At 48.1% G+C, this 5,537-nt stretch overlaps 1 pseudogene; it reads right to left on the bottom strand.

The window, feature by feature from the left end:
* Positions 1–297: 297 nt before the first annotated feature.
* On the bottom strand, positions 298–416 carry LOC118604700 (annotated as a pseudogene).
* Between the last annotated feature and the right edge of the window lie 5,121 nt (positions 417–5,537).

Here is a 5,537-nt window from a genome sequence, read left to right as displayed (position 1 = left end):
GGCTCACAGGAGGGGAAATCAGTGTTCATGGCCCAGGTCAAAGGAAGGCCCAAGACTCTCAGAAGCATAGGAGAAAGGAAGAAAAAACGTCCACCAGTGAAGAGTGCAAGAAGGACCGGCTGGCCAAGTGTGGCACAGCAAGGACTGAGAGGAAAACCGTGATAGGACCCCGTCTGTGCTGGGGCTTGGCCACCGCTGCACACCGGGCATGACTTAGCTTCAGGAATAGACTTATTTTTGTCAGGAAGTCCAGGCGTATGGGAAAAACTCAGGCTTTATTATTATTATTATTATTAATGGCGACAGCACTTGGTATTCCTAGGTGGCCTCCCATCCAAGTACTAACCAGGCCCGACCCTGCTTAGCTTCTGAGATCAGATGAGATGGAGCACGTTCAGGGTGGTATGGCCATAGACAGGATCTATTATTCTGAAGATCAGAACCAGTCAGGGTGTCCCTGTTATTTCCGGTTTCTGTTAGGGTACACAGAGTTTCACTCTGACTGCCGGTCATGACAGGCTCAGAGATATTGGCAGCGGGCCCAGGGGCCATTCTTGCTCCTTCTCCAGTGTGTTGAGGGCTGAGAGAGAGGGAAGCACAGTGGCGAGCAGGGGTCCGGATGCAGCCAGGTTACATCAGGGAGGGCTCCTCAGAGGAGGTGGTGCCTGAGCTGAAGCTTGAAGAAGGAAGAATGGGCATAGTGTCTGCAAAGTCACAGGCATTTGTCCCTCCTTCACCTCTAGCCTCTCCAGAGGCATTGGGCTAAAAGGCTGCAGGTGAGGTGGGCCTATCCCTGAGAGGGCTGATGCGGGTGTCTGGCCCAGGTTTTCAGGCTATCAGGGTACAGGGGCGTGTGTGCCGGGGAGAGCTGAGGCTCTGCCTGATCTTATACAGTCAGCGTGGACACCCAGTGTGGACACTCCCTGAACCTCCTTCTTCTGCCTGAGTTGCAGGGCTCAGTGGAGGGGGCGTGGGCATCATAGGGGCTGTTTGGGATTCTGGCTTCCTGAAGGGTGGACGCCTCTGCTGCTAAAAGAGGGAAGAGGAAGTGGACAAGTGAAACCCCAGATGAGAATCCAAGGCTACCAGGAGGGAGGTGTCTTTGGGACCCAGCCCGCTTTCCTGGGGTCTCTAAGGCAAGATCAGCAAAAGCATTGTTTATTTATTTACTTATTTACATATTTACTGGGAGGCATTAAAATGAGAACAGAAATCCATTTATCAACATGGAAAGACTGACGCACAAAAAAACAAAACACAACAAAATTTAATGTATATGTTAGTGCTTAGTCTGTGTAGCCACAGAATTACAGGTGATTTATAACCTTTTGTTTACCTACATTTAAGGAATACCATCCCATGCAAATGTTTGAGCACATCTGTAAGGACTCTCTACCGGAAAACGTGCGAACATATGAAAAAGCAGAGTGAGGAGATCAAAGAAATTCCCCTGTACCTGTCACCCAGTTCGATACTTATTAGACATCTGCCCTGCTTGTTCCGTCTGCCGCCCTCCTTTTGTTAAGTCGTGTTAAGCAAAACCGGACATCTTGCCATGTCACCCATAAATGCTTGAGTGCATTCGTTTCTCTAACCCAGAGGTCTTTAACCATTTTTGTGCTATAGGCACCTTTGGAAGTCTGAGGAAGTCTATGGGCCCCTTTTTAGAATAATGCTTTTAAATGCCTGAGATAAAATATATACGACAGTAAAACAAACAAACAAAAAAAACCCCTATCATATATATAATATACACCTATTATATTATATCGCTGAAATATAGTGATCGAGGCATTTTTAAATGTGTGATATGGTAATATATGAGTGTCCTTGTTAATGCATTACGTTATAAAGTCTAACAGCGGGCCTATAACTACTGCTATACGGAAGGAAGTCCAATGAGCACAGCCAGCCCCAGGGTGCAGACTCCCAAGCCCCCGTCCTGATCTGGGAGGAAGGAGTGTGGGGCAGTGGACAGCACATGGGCTCTTCGTAAGACAAACTCTGTGATTCTATCTCCCTGATACTTCCTGGCTGTGCGGCCTTGAAAAAGTCACTTGACCTCTCCGGGTCTGTTTCTCATCTGTAAAATCCTTGCAGTGACGATAAAATGAAATAACATATACAAAGCATGGACCTAGTCAGGGTGCAGTGAATGTGTTTCTCCCTCCCTCCCTGCCCTCCAACCTCATAAATTACCCCTGGATGGTCTCAGAGCCTAGATTAAGGATCAGAGGAAACTGCTGACTCTGGAAACTGAAGCCAGGGAATCAGTCTTCTTCCTGAGCCTGGAGGTAGCTCAGAAGGCCCAAGGGCTCACTATCATTTCACGCTGCAAAGGCTGAGCAGGGCTGATTGCTCTACCCTCCCTCACAGTGGATGTTGCAAGTCTCCTCACTCCACTCCCAGCAGCTGCCTATGGAGCCGGGAGAAAGAGGAGGGCTCCCCCGAAGCCTGCAGGAGACAAGCAGGAGTGGGGTTGCGGATGGGGAGTTTCACCTGTCTCCTGTCCAGGGCACCCCCTGCCCCTAATCCTCTTCATTTTGATGCAGAAAGTAGTACCGGTGCTTGGCCCTGCCTGGATCACTGGCACTGACTCTCAGGAGCTCTTGCCATGGGCTACCCTGTCCCAGGTAACTTTTTCCAAGATCAGACTTCGAAGGAGGGGGGTGACCTGAGCCCAGTGTGTACTCCCCAAGGTTGGGCATCAGAGTGACTATGCCCCAAGTGTTTGGCTCTGATGGGGGATGTGCCTGGCTTGGCTTCATAGATGGGTGAATCCTGTGCTTCCTCCTGTCTTCTCTTTGGTCCAGCAGAGATCAGAGGGTATGCATTGGGAAGGAGAGCAGGAGGCCTAGGGTCTCTTCTCTGCTGACCTCTTGGGTCAGAGCAGTAGCAGCAAGACCCAGAGGGGAATAAGACTGAAGGACGCCACTAGAGAGGTGCCAACTGGGTCTTCTGGGCAGCCCTGGGCTGTCAGAGATCCATCAGCTGGGCCAGAATGCTTACTCAAGGAGTGATCAGGAGTCTAAGCCTTTGTTTCTCCATCTATAAAATAGGTCAGTATGCTCACTCTGTTTCTTCTATGAAGTGACCAACCCAGCGGATGAGGGAGCCTGGAGGTGGTGGTATGTGGGCTTGCACTGCCCTCTGGTGGCTATAGCTGGAGTTGCTGGGCACCAGTGCCTGGACCTAGATGGTGCCATTAAGTGGGAGCAGGGAGGATCCAACTCATCTCTGTCTTTGCCATCCTATTTTCTTATTCTTTACCCCAAACTTCCCAGGGATCTCAAGACTACTTTCTCATGAGCAAGGAAAATTCAACTCAGCAAACATATATTCAGCAGGAATTGAATGGCCCCCTGCTATTTGTCCCGTTCTGTGCTTGGTGTTGGAATGGCCGAGCTGGCCAAGACACAGTGAAACTGTCCTGGAAGCTGGAAGCTAGTGGGGAGCCACTCAGCAGAACTGCTGCTTTGTGAATGAATGAAGGCATGACATGTTCCAAGAGTGGAGAGTAGTCCTGTGTGGCTGGAGTGGAGGGGATGGCGGAGGGGCAGGTGGGTGAGATGGGAGCCCCAAACGGGAAGAGTTTAAATGTGGTGCCAAAAAGACGGACTTCTGTTGGCCACAACGACAGTAAGACTGTGGAGACGCTGACGACTGATTTTCAGCCCTTCTTGTAGAGGATGGGGAGTCATCTGGAAGTAATGTGCGTCTCTGTGTTATTACTTTAAAAATAACGTTTTATTATGGAAAACTTGAAAAATACACAAGAGAGATAGAACAGTATTACGATGCCCCTGTATCTGCCCCCCACCTTCAACAGTTATGAACTCATGGCCAACTTTGTTTCTTCTACGTCTCCTCTTGCTTCCCTCTCCTGCATTATTTTGAAGCGAATCCCAGACATCACTTCACATGCAAAAAGTTCAATATGTATTCCTAATAAATAAGGGCTGTTTTCAAGAACATATGGACATCAGTTAATAAAGCATGGTCCAGCCAGACGATGGACTATTATTTAGTGCCAGAAGGAAATGAGCTATCGAGCAAAGACATGGAGGAAACTTAAGTGCATATTAACCAAGTGAAAGAAGGCAACCAGAAAAGGCTACATATGACCCGATTCCAACTATATGACAGACACTCTGGAAACGGCACAACTATGAGACAGTAAACGGATCGGAGGTTGTGAGGGGTTGGGAAGGGGAGGGGTGAATGGGTGGAACACAAGGACTGTTCAGGGCAGTGGAGCTGTTCTGTACCATACGATAATGCTGGACACATGTCACTACACATTTGTGAAAACTCGTAGGCTGTAAACTATGGATTTAGGGTGAGAATGGAGTGTCAGTGTTGGTTCACGCGTCCCACTCTGGCATGGCAGATATCGACAGTGGGGTAGGTCGCGGTGGGAGGAAGTGGGGAGTACGTGGGAACGCTCCGCTTGCTGCCAAGTTTCACTACGAACTTAACGGCTCTAAAACATAAACTCTATTTCAAAAAAGAATGACGTATGGGAATGATGACAATGCTCGTCACCTTGATTGTGACGACGGTTTCATGAACATATGTGTATCAAAACTTATCAAATTACACACTTTAAACATTAAAATTATACAGTTACATATTATAAATGCCAATTGTACTTCAGTGAGACTGTTTAAAAAAGAAATAAAAAGGAATAAAGGATTGATACATGCTACAACATGGCCGAACCTTGGAAAATGCTGAGTTATGCTAAACGAAAGAAGCCAGATGCGAAAGGCCACATGTTATATAATTCCATTTATGTGAACTATCTGGAATAGGCAAATCCAGAGAATAGAAAGTAGAAGCGTGGTTACCAGAGGCTGGGGGAGAGAGGAATGGGGCTCGGCTACTAATGGGTAGGGGGCTTCAGGAAAACGTTCTGAAAGCAGTGGTGATGGCTACGCAATTTTGTGACCTGAATGCTTTTATGCTTTTAAATGGTGAGTTTTAGAGCATGCAAATTAAAGCTCAATAAATTTTTTTTTAAGGTGATAGGGTTGTTATGGGCTAAATGTTTGTGTTCCCCCCACCCCAAAATTCATATGCTGAAATCCTACCCTCCCTCCCCGTGTGATGGTGTTAGGAGGCGGGGCCTTTGGGAGGTGATGAGGTCATAAGCCCTCGCGAATGGGTAAGATGCTCCCTGTTGTCTCTGTTCTCAGCTGAGCAGCCAGAGCCTTCCTGTTGCAGCTTAAGTCAGATCATGTCACTCCTCCGATGGACAGCCCTCCATTGACTCAAGTAAGATCTGGCCTGCCCAGCTCTGTGGCCACCTTTCTGACCATCATCAACAATCCGTGTTGCTCATTCTGTTTTAGCCACTTTGACCTTCTCCTGCCTCAAGTCTGCATTTGTGGCTGCTTCTCGCCCTCTTTTAGTGAATATGCTCCCTTGCTCCCTCCCTCAGCTCTGGACTTCAGTGATTCTTCAGCGAGCTCTTTCCTGACCACCTTAATATTTAAACCCGCAAACCACAGCTAACCCACCACCTCAGTCTCTCT

This window comes from Rousettus aegyptiacus, unplaced genomic scaffold (genome assembly GCF_014176215.1).
Source record: "Rousettus aegyptiacus isolate mRouAeg1 unplaced genomic scaffold, mRouAeg1.p scaffold_m13_p_6, whole genome shotgun sequence".
NCBI classification, from domain to species: domain Eukaryota; kingdom Metazoa; phylum Chordata; class Mammalia; order Chiroptera; family Pteropodidae; genus Rousettus; species Rousettus aegyptiacus.
Note: the sequence above shows the minus strand (reverse complement) of the source record. Positions and strands in the feature narration are given on the sequence as shown.